The 14,918-nt window shown below is 35.3% G+C and overlaps 1 pseudogene; it reads left to right on the top strand.

The window, feature by feature from the left end:
* The first annotated feature begins 8,342 nt into the window (after positions 1–8,342).
* Positions 8,343–9,028, top strand: LOC149222666 (heat shock protein 90-2 pseudogene; annotated as a pseudogene).
* The last annotated feature ends 5,890 nt before the right edge of the window (positions 9,029–14,918 follow it).

Genomic DNA, 14,918 nt, shown 5'->3' with positions numbered 1-14,918 from the left:
ACTTACACCATGCTAATGTTAATTGACTTTGGATAGTCCCTTATCAACCATATTTTTTCCTAGCAACAACTTTACATTCCAATATAAATCAACAATATGCATTCGTGTCCTCGTGAATTACTTATATGTGGAATCAAAGAAGCAATGACAACCATGATGTTTGAATCAAATATGACCTACCTTTCATGATGAATTTCTTCCTCCATGAGACGAATTTCCTCCTGAATGTTAGGGAGCATGCTAACATGGAAGCTATGGGTTGAAAACTCTACTTGTAAGCATTATTGAGATCCCCCTGAAGTGCCATGACCACTACTACCATGTTTATAATGATCTCTCTGACTAGTCATGGTTGTTGAAGGCAACAAGACATCATAAGGACCATCATAAAGATGGCACGGTCATTTCATAAGATGATCATGAAAGAGAGAGACCATGATAACTTGATAGGAAAGTTGCATTGGCGACATATTTAGGGCCAAACCTTCTCCATTGAAAAAAAACTGATAGTGGATGGGGGAAACTCAATGAAGTAGATGGGAGGAAACGCACCCAAGCAACTAAATCAGAGTCCAGGCGCATAACTAGTGAGGACAAAAGCTAGAGGAGATGAAAAAGGATGAATTAAAGCTTCAGCCACTAGCCAAGGACATTGAACATATTGGAGCACTCATTGTTTGCATGAACACATATACAATAAGCTTTCCAAGGGGCCTTGACATCCCTCCTTGGGAGGAAAGGTGCTATAAATGCACTTGGAGTTGGTGTCATGCACAGGGGGTGGTAGTGGGAGGGTGCATCAAATCCTAGGCCCATTGAATAAACTTAATAACACCCCACTCGAGGTATTTAAATTCAATATAAATATAAGATTATTTATCTTAGGTAAACTTGACTCACAAATAGAGTTGAAGTTGACCAAGTCTAACAATTGAGGTTTTGGGAACCTGGTATATTATATCCATGGTTTTATGCCCATGGTATTGCATGTAATGGAGCCTATAAAAGGATTGGAAGACTTCATTGCACCGAGAGGCACTCTCTAACTGAGTATGTAAGCGATGTCATAATGTAATGTTTAACATATTGACTAATCCAAATTACATAAAAATAAAAATAAAATAAAAATCTAAAAAAATTAAATTAAATAAAAAGATTAATGTAATGTAATGTAAACATTTTAATTTAGTAAAAAATATAACGAAATAAAAATAACCCTATAAAAATAAAATAATAATAAAAATAAAAATGGCTCATGTTATTGACCCATGGTATTCATATGTAATGCAGCTTATTTAAAGGGAGAAATTAAACCAGTCTAGATCCATCTTAACTCTCGATCTATCAAGAACCGAGAGGGATCAAATCTCTTGATATGCAATCCTCTTTTAGATCTCTCTCAATGCTTGGTAGATAGCATGGTGGTAATGTAGGCCAGGGAGGTGAGCGATGAAGGTGCACTTGGCTGGGTTGGCTAGGATTTTTGTCAAGGCTTTGGCTAAGATTTTTTCCAAGGCTAATGAAATTTCATTAGGTGGGGGTTTTCCCATAATAACTATTGTTTTTACAATGCTTGCATGTTTGTGTATTGTTGTTGGTTAATTTATGTCTCTCATAGTGATTATTTTATTTTCTCCATTAAATTTTTCAACATCTGGTATTAGAGCCAAAAGGTTGATGTGTTTTGGCTTCAAAATGACAGTTTTGTTGCCAAGGTTTATTTATTTTCCTGGTGAATGGAGAGATCTGATTGTATATTAGGAAGAGATCTGATTGTATATTAGGAAAATAGCATGGTGGATATGGCATGGACCTGAAACATGCAGAGATGTAATGAGAATAGAAAGGAAGCAGACATCGTTGGCTCGAGAATGAAATATGAGAGAGTGGTTGAAGCACTCCATGGAGGTGCATGTCTTGGTGGATGCAACGTAAGACAAGTTGTGCGTGGAAATATTCATAGTAAGTTGGCTCCTAGGTGACGGGTTGATGCGTGTAAAAGTGAAAACTGCCACGATGGGTTGGCACTATGAGAGATGTAGATTGTGCACGATGAATCAAAGTTACCAGTGGTGCATTATGATAAGCCCAGCAACAAAGAAAAGCACTATGACAAGCCCAACAACAAAGAAAAGCACCAGGAGATCATGGTGTAATGTGAAGCTGTTAAACGCAGGTGGAAAACCAATCCAATCACATTTTACAAGACAAATATGGAGACTCTTTAAGGTGTACACGAAATTCCATCCATGCTTAAATACGAAGTCTGAGCATTATGGGTGTACACGGATCACGGATGGAAAGGAAACCTTAGTAGGTCTAGAGCCTTGGGATTTATACAACAAGGTCAAATTAGCACAAAACGATCAATGGTTCAATGGTTCAAGTGACAATGCATGCAAATAGTTTGCGGGGAATTTACGAAAATTGGAGAGGTTATGTAGATAATAACAGTGAATGCTGGGTAATTGAAGTCACTTGGCTGCACAATGTGTCTATGGAATTCCAGGAGTTGCAAGATCTAGAGAGGATCGAAAGGTTGGATGAACCCCAAAACATGGCATTGCAAAGAGTTTTGGAGAAGACTTGCATGAGGCTATAAAAGTGTGAGGAGACCAAGTTGGAATCTACGTGAATGAGTGCTTGGATTTCTCGGGATTGACGAGGCTATAAAAAAAAGTTTTGGAACAAGGGAATTTCTTCCTGGATTTTATTCAATGGAGCAATCCCCAACTGGATGTTGGCGATGACTGGTGGTGGAGAGTCGGCCATTAAGCAGACTGTGAAGCCCGTTGACTCTGTCAGAGAGTGGAATAGCAGGCCCAACACCATTCCTACTCCTCCACTTGCAGAAAAGAAACTCTTGAAATGCAAGTTGTCTGGAAATGACATAGTTTGAATAGTAGGAATGGTCTCATATGCAATAGAATTTTTGAGCTACCTGTCATTTTATGGCAATGGCTGTGGCATCTAACCCCAAATAAAATGCTTCGAAGGGTAACAATTTGTTATTTTTCCATGCAAGACAATGTGGCGCTTAAATCATGTTGAGGGGAGAGGATGTAATAAGGGACACTAATGAAACAATAAATAAAATTATTATTTTATAATGGAGTTTAATTTTTGTATATAAATGAGCATAATGTTGTAAGACCTAGTAAGGTATATGTGTCTCTGGATAATTGTTGGTAAAGTTTGGGTTAGACCTAGGTGATAGGAGAATTACCTAGGTGATAGGGGAATGTTGCTACTCCGGGTATATAATTTGAAGGGATAAGAGCCAAAGTGAGCACGGCTGGGCTGAATCACTTGGCATTGTTGGTTGGATTTAGTCAAGGAACCCCAAGTCAAGTTTAAGGGGGGTATGTTAGGTTAACGTGACTTGGGAATAGAGTTAAAGTTGAAGAAGTGTGACAATTTTGCCCATGGTATTGCATGTAACGGGGCTTATAAAAGGCTTGGAAGACTTCATTGTAATGTAGGCCAAGGAGGTGAGCGGTGAAGGCTCACATAGCAAGGTTGTCCAGGTTTTCGCCAAGGCTAATGAAATTTCATTGGGTTGGGGTTTTTCCTGGAGTTGTGGTTTTTCTAGGATAAATATTGTTTTTACAATGTTTGCATGTTTGTGTATTGTTGTTGGTTAATAGCAAGGTTGTCCAGGTTTTCGCCAAGGCTAATGAAATTTCATTGGGTTGGGGTTTTTCCTGGAGTTGTGGTTTTTCTAGGATAAATATTGTTTTTACAATGTTTGCATGTTTGTGTATTGTTGTTGGTTAATTTATGTCTCTTGCTGTAATTATTTTATTTTCTTCGATAATTTTTTTCAACAATTTATTTATTTTATTTTGTCAGTGTGATTGTAACATGTGAGACTACTTTGTCATTTAAAAAACCATGATCCAATAGTATTTTAGTCGTCAAAATAATTATGTCATAAGGTGTTCCCTCTGGGAAGAACTCCCCCATTTGTTATTTTGTACTATTGTGCACAGTTAAATCCAATGTTAGAGGATTGAATGTTTTTCCACCCTTAGATGCTACTAACTGTCCAGTTAACTAAATCTTGATTTGTGCAACCGTTCACTTTGTTGATCTATATTATAACCATAGTCCCATTTTCAATTCTTCCAACTCGGTTCGGTGGCTCTGCTGCGTGCATCTAACCCTAAGCCTGTTCATTACCAGACGCCATGAGGAACAACTTGGTATGTATGGGGAATTGTTTATTATAGTCTTCAGTGTAATTTTGTTTGTGAATTAATGACTTTTTTTTAACTTCTTCACCATTTACTTCTAGCTTCAAGACCAGTAAACAACAACAACTTCCTTTATTGTTTTAGGAACATGCAGATATGGATTTTCTGCATACTGTCATTAAGGTATCCTCGGCACCCTGCCCCAACTCTATTTGCAATTCTTCCAACTCAATTTGATGGCTTTGTTGCGTGCATCTATTTAACTTCTTCCACCATTTACTTCCAGCTTCAAGACTAGTCAACAACAACAACTTCCTTCACTGTTTGGGAACACGCAGATATGGATTTTTTGCATTTTGTCATCAAAGTATCCTTGGGACCCTGCCCCAACTCTTGATCAAAGTGTCCCTTTCAAATTTTTTGACATCCATGTGTGAAATTTGAGGGTTAACTTGTGTGTCTCACCTCGTTCTAGAATGGCATCGCATAATCGATTGGAAAGCGTATCAAAGAATGATAAGAGAAAAACCATGATTTACTTTTCTTGGAAAACGAAAAACCCCAACGCAGAGAATGGTTCGTATTGTGAACCATCCCAAAATAAATTTAACCGAGAATGGTTAGTATTGTGAACCATCCCCAAAATAAATTTAACCTCCCTTCACGTTTTCGAGCTTTTGTGGTAACATGTTCAGTTTTCTTGTTATATTTTCCCCAATTTTGCAGGTTTGGTACCTATGATAGGGCTAGCCTTATCTAGCAATAGCTCGAGATCTGAACCTCGATGCCTCGTCCTCCCAAGTAATCAGAAAATATGGCCTTCTTTTTCCAAGCCCCTTCTATAATTTATTATTTTTTTGGAAAAACTTTTATATTGTTGGGCCATACTAACGCACACAACTCATGTTTTATTTGCACGGTGCCAACGTACTCGGCGAGAAATCTGTTCAAGGTAAGAGCACGCCCTTGACCAATTGTTTCCTCATTTTACTATATATGTGTGGCTCAAGTCTTTACATTGACATTTGATTTGTTTGGTCAGGTGCAACTTTGGGTTTTTCTTTCCCTACTAGCTAAATTGGGACATGATCTCCTTTGGAATTTCCGTAGTTTTTTATTCCACATTCAGATTCTCATTTAGGTTTTCTCTATTTTCTAGGTTCCAATTACGGCTTGCCTGTCTGAATATTTCTCTCTTGTTTCAAGATTATTCCCTCATTCTGTTCTCTTCAGCCTGCATGGTGCTCCAGTGGTTTTTCCCTAAAATGTGAGCTTATAAAATCATAAAATCACCTCTGCAAAAATTTCTTGATCCCTTCAAGGTTCAATTGGATTAAAGACAAGTTAGGTTTTTCATTTTGAGGTTTATATATTCCTTCACAATGACCAGAAATTCATGTTTATATATTCCTTCACAATGACCAGAAATTCATTCACTGGATGATAAGACTTAACTGTTGATATTCTAATCTATCTGAAAATTTTAAAATTTTATATTTTTTAAATCTCAATCTTCTGCAACTTAATAGTGGTATTCAACCGTTCAAGTTTCACTTTCACATAGTACAATGCAGTGACCACTGACGTGTCAGAATCACACATGTAATTGCAAATGTTTCCAGGCGTTGGCCCCACTCTCTTACAATGTTCCACAAAATCTGTAATAACAACGATATCTTCCTAACTTTATAAATTGTTTTAAAAGTTTTTTTTTCATTTTTTTTTCTTTGAAATTTCATGATGAGTTTATGAGACATAAAGAAACTATTAGTCTTGCTTAGAAATAAAGCACCTTATTTTATTCTACTATTAATAATAGAATATAAATAAATATAGTTCAAATTCAAATTAAAAAGTAGTCAAACTATCATATGAGATCCTTTTGTCCAACAACAAAGAATCCACGATGTTGGTGAATTTGACTATCTGTGAACTTGATTCATATTCAGAAAACATGACTTATGACTATGTTAATGTGGCCCATCAGCAAGGCTGAACAGAGTTTGACTCAGGGGTACGCTTTCAAGATACTTTCATACTCTTAATAACATAACAAAAACTTAAAACACCTGGAAATATATTTGATGTGTTATGTGGGTAAGCTTTCAAGATAATTTCATACTCGTAATAACACAACAAAAACTTAAAACACCTGGAAATATATTTGATATTTATTATGTAGAGTAGCTCAGTCAATTCTATATTTTGTTGATTTAATTGGGTAACATATGAATTTGGTTTTATTGATGATTACCATATAATTTTATTTTGACTGGAAAAATATGAAAAATAATTGTTGTGCATGCTTTTTATCGTTGTGCTCAAATATAGATCAGTGTGAGGCAACATTTTTTCCAAGACCACCTTTAAGTAGATTTTTTCTGCTTTTATGTGTTTTTGGTATTTTAGTTATGAAAGAAGTCTATTTTTTTCCTTCTTATTATGAAATGACCTTTAAAGGATCGACGTATATTGTTAGAGTAGTTAAAGTAGTTGTGTCTTTTATTTTCTACTGTCTGTGGTAGTTTTTTTATATTGTGTATTGGTTGATTCCTTTGGCTTATACTTTTTCTATTTTAATGTAGTTGCCAACCTTTTCAAGATGCTTCAAAAATATAGGCCAGAATATAAAGCTGTAGAGAAAGAAAGGCTTTTGAAAAACCTTAGGCTTGAGGCAGAAGGGAAGATTGCTGAAATGAAGAAACCTATTGTTATGAAATATGGAATTAATCATGTAACCTACTTAATTGAGTGGATATTTCAATTGTAATTTTTCATGTTTCTCCAATATGAATTTTAACATATCTCTTGCTTTCTATTGTTATGAAATATGGAATTAATCATGTAACCTACCTAATTGAGTGGGTATTTCAATTGTAATTTTTCATATTTCTCCAATATGAATTTTAACATAGCTCTTGCTTTTTTGGGTATTCTTGTGTATTCCTCCAAAAAATTATTTCTTCTTCTCAGCCATGATAAGGAATATTTGTGTGCATGCAAAGTAAATCTAAATTGGTAGTCGTTGCACATGATGTTGATCCAATTGAGTTGGCATTATGGTGATGTTGATCCAATTGAGTTGGCATTATGGCTTCCTGCATTTTGTATAAAAATAAACATCCCATATAAAATTGTTAAGGGAAAACATGTCTTGGAGGGGTATGCATATTTCTAGTATTTTTTAAATGTTTTTTAGCATAACAAAGTTCATAGAAGCTTGCTTTCCATTCCTTCACAATGACCATAAATGCATTCACTGAATGATAAGGCTTAATTGTTGAAATTCTGATGTATCTAAAAATTTTATATTTTTAAAATCTCATTCTTCTGCAACTTAATACTAGTATTCAACCATTCAAGTTTCACTTTCACATAATACAATGTAATGACCACTAACGTGTCAGAATCACACATGCAATGCAATTGTTGTTCAAGTTTCACTTTCACATAATACAATGTTGCAACCAATATTTCCAACAATATAGAATACTTAATGCCCCTAAGAGCACCATTACATTTTGGCCACCTAGATATGGGACCCATCAGGCCTCCGGTAATGTCAATCTCTCACATCTCACCGGGATCTCTGATGTTTGTTTCTCATTTTTGTCATGGTATACAATGATGATATGCATATGCTACCATGTATGATGATGCTAATTCATGCCATAGCACACCTTGTTTTCAAATTAAGCACGGGACAAAAAAAAAATTGAAATATAGAACCCTCCTCGATTAATCTTCGGCTCTTAAATCATATTCCAAAGCTTCCAGAGATATCCAGGTCGTCCCTCTATGCTCTGAGGTCTGAACAAAATCTAAGATTCCTTCCATCGTTATGAATCTGATACACGTTCAATTCCTCTCAGACAACAGTTAGATCTATGCACTCACAAAGTTGTGTATTATCGTTTGGCATTGGTCGAGCTTCTGATATATCTTATGCAGGATTTATGTCTTTGTTCTTTAATACCTTTCTGGTTTTCTATTCTGTTCGACTTCATTTCAAATATGATTCCAATTCCAATGGCGGACATCAACGTAGAGAGTAGCGAGGTGGAGACCTTTGTTTTCAAGGTTAAAATTAATTAGTTGCTCAACCTCATCATCACCACTTTCTACAACGAAAGGGAGATTTTCCTGAAGAGACTGAAGAGGAACAGTTATGAAGTCATGTTCAAGGTGGATGTCATATGAGTATGCCATAGGGTAGCTCAAGGAATACGATGGGAAGAATCTTGTTTCTACTTTAAAAGAAGGGTAGAAGCTAGAGGAGATAGAGGAGGAGAAGAAAAAGAAGGAAGAAAAGAAAGTTGCATTTGAAAGCATTTGCAAAGTGTTGAAATACATCTTGGGTGACAAGGTGGTGAAGGTAGTGGTCTCGGATCGTATTGTGGACTCTCCGTGTTGTCACGTGACGGGCGAGTATGCGTGGAAGGAGACACATGGAGAGAATAAAGAAGGCCGAAGCCCTCCACAAAAGCTCCATCTCGTCCTACCTGTCCAACAAGAAAACGATGGAGATCAACCCATAGAACGCCATCATGGAAGATCTGAGGAAGAGAGCCAAGGTTGACAAGAATGAAAAATCAATTAAGGATTTGATGATGCTCTTGTATTAAATTGATCTGCTTACCTTGGGTTCTACTCTGCTTACCTTGGGTTTCATCCCTAGAGGATCCAAACACATTTGTTGTCGGCATTCATAGGATGCTCATGCTTTGTGTAAGCATCGAGGATGACGGTTCCACCGAGACGGATGCAGACATGCCACCGCTGGAAGATGACGGCATGTTCACGAGGGGAGCAAGACGGAGGAGGTCGACTGAGACTCCACCAACTCTTACAACAAAGAAATCAAGTATTTACAATTATGTTTTTTTATGAAAATTTGCAATGGGTTCTTTACATATCAGTGGAAACGAGAGTGTGAAACAACCATGAGAATATTATCCTTATCCTTCTCCACTGCGGGCTACCATACATGCTAGATAGAGAACTCGTTTGAAAACGAAAATGCAAGAAAAAAGAGAGAAAACATGAAACTTGTTAGCCCCTCCTGCTGTGACCCCACCACATATGATAAGGTAACACCATAAAATTGAATGGAAACTTATCTGCCCTTTGAAAATTGATAATAGTCAAGGAAAGGACTTAGACAGAGAAAATTCCCACAGAGTCGAGACCACAAATGTCTTCAGGAGCCTTTGACACATAGTAACATAAAAACGGTTGAAAATCCACCAGAAGAACCATGAATCGACTAGAGACCCTGCACCCATGGAAGATCAATCTCCACGAGTCATAGAGGGTCGTGATGACCAAGAGCGAGAGGCGGTGCAGTTTGCATCACAACTAAATGACAAAACCCTAGCTCTCTCCATATTCCACAGGAACCAAAAAAATTCATTATAAACATTTAAAATAATTGTCATTTTTATTATAAACTTTATTTAGTTTGAAAATGTACTTAATGCCACATTAATTTATATTAATAACATTAAAAAAAAACACATATATTTTGTAAAATTTATAAAATTTTATTTATAATGCATTAAAAAAAGGTCTAAAACATACATTTAGCTTTTTATAAAAATTATAAGGATTTTTATTTCTATTTTTTTATATAAAATATTTAATATATTATATTTAGAACAACTCTATCATACTTTTATTTTATATACTATATTTTCACATATCTTTAAATTTATCTGATTTAAAATTTATTATATAAAAATATTATATATTTAATTTATAATTTTAATAGAATTTTTATTTATATTTATTAAATGTAAAATATTGTTTTACATACTCTTTTTGTACTCTCTCTTTAGTTTTTCATAAAGATAAACTAACTTTGTGTGGGGTGGTGGTGATGAACCTCCACTACAACCTATATGGCTTATCGTACCCTAAGAAGGTAAGAAATTAATTAGAATTCTTTAACATTTTAGTTGTATGTTCAAAAAGAAGTGAGATAAGTGTTCCCAAATCACCATATCTTCACTCACTTAAAATTTCAAGTTGGTACTTCGAAAAATATTTTGAAAATTAGATCAAATGTGAGTATAAAATGGGAAATTTGAGAGAAAGTGTGTTTCATCTTCAACCCTCTTTGGATAACACAAGTGACAAACTCTTTCATCCCATGGCATTTTGGGAATTGATCGATTCGAGTTTAGCTATAACACTCATCAAAATTTGTTCCTATGTTGAAAATCTTCATTTTTTTATTAACACTAGTCAATGTATAAAGGTAATTTTGGTTTATGAGATTGGGGTCAATTACCTATTTATCATATCTATGTTTATTTTTTCCTCTAGCTCTTTATTTCCCTACAATATATCTTTAAATTTGGAAGTAATAATACTTTTAATATTATCCCAATTCTGCAAGATGATGTCGTCCTTTCTTCCTTAATAATCAAGGCAAGATAGGGCATCAATATGCCATCCTCGCTTAAGCTGATGGTGGGAGTTTTGGCTAAAGTTAAAAGCAAGTTTAGGAAACCTCTTGGCATCCATATTGTATAACATATTCTTATACATAAGATGCCTAGTCATAGCCATGCTTTATGTGGGGAAACAATTTCTTATTCAAAAGTTTATGTTGAAAGGGTCTTTGTTTCATTTCAAAAGAAAAAAAAAAGGTTTGGGCCATCGACCCACACAAACCTTAGGCCATGTATTATGTCAATGGTCATTAAACAAACCCTAGTCACTACATAATTAAATTAATTACATTACGAGTATGTTAACCTTTGACACATAGCACAAAGGAAATATGAATGTTCAGATGATCAAGTGCTATGACTTTTATAAATCGGGGTTTTTGAAAACTATACCTCACATGCAGTATTATTAAGCACATCCAAATCGGTCACATATAAAATATGGTGATAAGTCTAATTTAACCAATAGGCACAAAGTTTCCATGATTGAATTTTTGATATGGTTCTGAAGCATAATCTATTTTATTTAAAGGTGATTAATTACCATCAAATCAACTAGCATGAAATGACATATGAAATGTAGAATTTTATCGCAATCATTTAAAGCCTCTCAATGAGATATTTGATAAACTTTTAGTTTGGTTTGAATATGTGTATTAAACCATCGTTCCATATGGTACTCACACAATCTCAGGACATTAACATACACTACATTTTGTTTGATTCCAAACACATGGAAATAATGAGATGAAAATTAGTCTCCCTAACTTGTCACCATTGTGTATTCAGTGGTATAATGGTTTAATTATTGGTAGCTAAGTTAGTAAAGGCACACGACATGCCTCTGAAATTTGGGTCGGGCTTTGGGGAGTTGCTTGAACCTAGGGAGTAACTGGTTTCAGCTTCATTTTTATAATAAGAACAGACTCGAAAGACTCAGAGCACCTGTGAAAACTCTTGGTTCGACACACCAACTCTTTCCAACTAAATTTTATCACCATACAAGCATTGGGAGTAAGGTATGTTCCAAGCACTTCACACTTGTACATAGAAAGTTAAGTGCATCTAATGTTAATTTATTTTTCTTACAATAGGTTAAGTCTATTCTCAATTATTCCCCTAGTTATAGTTTCCCTATTTTTTTCTATTCGAGCTTTGCATGTATAAGAAAACATGCCTTTCTAAGAAGTTTGGCTAGTTCAAAGAACCACTACTCTCATGAAGTAGAATTTCCTATTACACCCATTTATATGGTTTAACCTTTTGACAATGATGATCCAAAAGTTTCCAGTGTTGTTATTTAAGGATTCAACGCGATGTTGGTAAGAGGATTGCTCCTTTCCTACCCATGAGCACTACATTTCTGGGTAATGTTTCCTCTTCCCTTGATTGAATGGTGATGCCAGTTTTTCTTTGTATATATATGCTCCCAACTCTTTTCACCAACATAATGGTTTGCAATATTATTTTGGGTTCATGGTATTATCCTATGTCACAGTGCACGTCCTACCACACTTAATAGGGAAAATTGGCTTGCTCCTATGAAAGACTAGATAATTGTCTTATTGAATCCCAGATATAGGACACACAATTACACGATTCAACTAATACATTCCCAAGGTGATTCTCAGGATTTCATATATAGAAGATATGTGCATATACAGAAAATATGTTCATATACGAAAGTTGTGCATATATGCATGTATTCACAACTTCTGTATATGTGTATCTTCCGTATATGTGCATATCTTTCGTGTATGCGCATATCTTCCGTATATGAGCATATATTTCATATAGAAGTTGTGTGACTTCCTTATATGCAAATATTTCATATATGCACATGTTTTTTGTATATACAAGGCATATACCAAAAACATGTGTATATATGAAAGATTTGCATATGCGGAATTCACATAACTTCTATACGAAATATATGCACATATACAGAAGATATGTGCACACACGAAAGATATGCACATATACGGAAGATATGCATATACAAAATTTGTGCATATATGCATATATGCGTATATGCACAGCTTCCGTATATGTGTATCTTTTGTATATGTGCATATCTTCCGTATATGTGCATATTTTCTGTATAAGAGATTATGGGAATCACCTTGGGAATGTATTGGTTTAATCATCGAATTGTGTGTTTTATATCTGGGAACCAATAAGACCATTCTTTGGTCTTTCATAGGTGCTAGCCAATCTTCCCTATTAAGTGTGGCAGGAAGTGCACTGTGACACATGATAATATCATGAACCCAAAATAATATTGTATATACATATTTTTTGTATATACAAGACATATATAAAAAACATGTGCATATACGAAATATTTGCATATACGGAAGTCACACAACTTATATACAAAATATATGCGCATATACGAAAGATATGTGCATACACAGAAGATATGCACATATATGGAAGAAACACATATAAAGAAGTTGTGCATATATGTTTATATGCGCATATCTTATGTATATGCACGGCTTCCGTATATGCGTGTCTTCCGTATATGTGCATATATTACATATATGCACATATCTTCTGTATATGCAATTTTGGGAATCACCTTGGGAATGTATTGGTTGAATTGTCTAATTGTGTGTCCTATATCTGGGATCCAATATGACCATTCTCCGGTCTTTCATAGGTGCTAGCCAATCTTCCCTATTAAGTGTGGCAGGAAGTGCACGGTGACACGAGATAATACCATGAACCCAAAATAATATTGCATATGCAAGGCGTACATAAAAAACTTGTGCATATATGAAAGATTTTCATATACCGAAGTCACACAACTTCTATACGAAATATATGCGCATATACAGAAGATATGTGCATACACAGAAGATATGAACATATACAGAAGATACGCATATACACAAGTTGTGCATATATGTGTATATGTGCATATCTTCTGTATATGCACAACTTCCATATAGGTGTATCTTCCGCATATGCGCATATCTTCTATATATGTGATTTTGGGAATCACTTTGGGAATGTATTAGTTGAATCGTCTAATTGTGTGTCCTATATGGGGGATCCAATAAGACCATTATCTGGTATTTCATAGGTTCTAGACAATCTTCCCTATTAAGTGTGGTAGGAAGTGTAGTGTGACACAGAATAATACCATGAACCCAAAATAATATTGCAAACCACTATGTTGGTGAAAAGAGCTAGGAGCATATGTATAAAAAGAAAAATTGGCATGACCATTTAGTCAAGAGAAGAAAAAACATTACCTAGAAATGTAGTGCTCATGGGTAGACTGAGGAGTAATCCTCTTCCCAACATCGCGTTGAATCTTTGACTAACAACACTTGAGACTTTTGGCTCATCACTTTCAAAAGGTTAAACCATATGAATTGGCATAATAGGAAATTCTACTTCATGAGAGTAGTGGTTCTCTGAACTAGCCAAAATTCTCAGAAAGGCATGTTTTCTTATACATACAAAGCTCGAATAAAAAAACATAAGGAAACTGTAACTAGAGGAATAATTGAGAATGGAATTAAACTATTCTAAGAAAAATAAATTGACATTATATGCACTTAACTTGTGCAAGGGAGGATGGTCCACTATGGAATTGTGCATTTCAGAGGCTTAGGAAGATAGCTTGGGGCTTGTGCTTGCGCAATGTGCAGTTATGGCTAGGTTGTCTGAGAGGATTACACAATTCTGAAGGTGAAGGTTGGGTCTTGGGCTCAGGAATTGCACAGTGCAACAATCTTGGGAGGTATTAATTGTGCATTGCGCACAATCAAAGGTCAAGGTCATAGTTAGAGGACTGGAAATACGCGATGCATAGTTGAGGTAGGTCAGGTGAGGTCAAATTACTGGGTTGGGAAGCCTCTACGAAAATGATTAAGTGTTAGACCCGTGATATTAATGTGTGAAGTGATAAAAATTCAATTGTGATCTAACACTTAGAATACTTGATGACTCAAAAACATAGATCACCCATGACCCATAAACAATACATTTTCTTGTATGTAACCGCTTTATAAACCATTAAGACAAGTGTGACACCACAGATACACTTTACGACGACCGTGACGACACTTGTGCGACAATGCTTATAAAATTTGTGAATGAGTGCGACAGGTGTTTATATGGTTCGGAAAATTCATTAAAATAAAGATGGACCCTTGAAACCACCAGAATGATCTTTTACACTTGATGCGATAACCCACATGAAAAAATACGACATGTTTCCTAAGTAACAAACGGGACCAAAACACTCCAA

Source organism: Pinus tabuliformis, chromosome Q, assembly GCF_031772625.1.
Source record: "Pinus tabuliformis cultivar Carrire ecotype Pingquan chromosome Q, CPIR1, whole genome shotgun sequence".
NCBI classification, from domain to species: Eukaryota; Viridiplantae; Streptophyta; class Pinopsida; order Pinales; family Pinaceae; genus Pinus; species Pinus tabuliformis.
The sequence above is the reverse complement of the archived record's forward strand: the minus strand, read 5'-3'. Positions and strand labels throughout refer to the sequence as shown.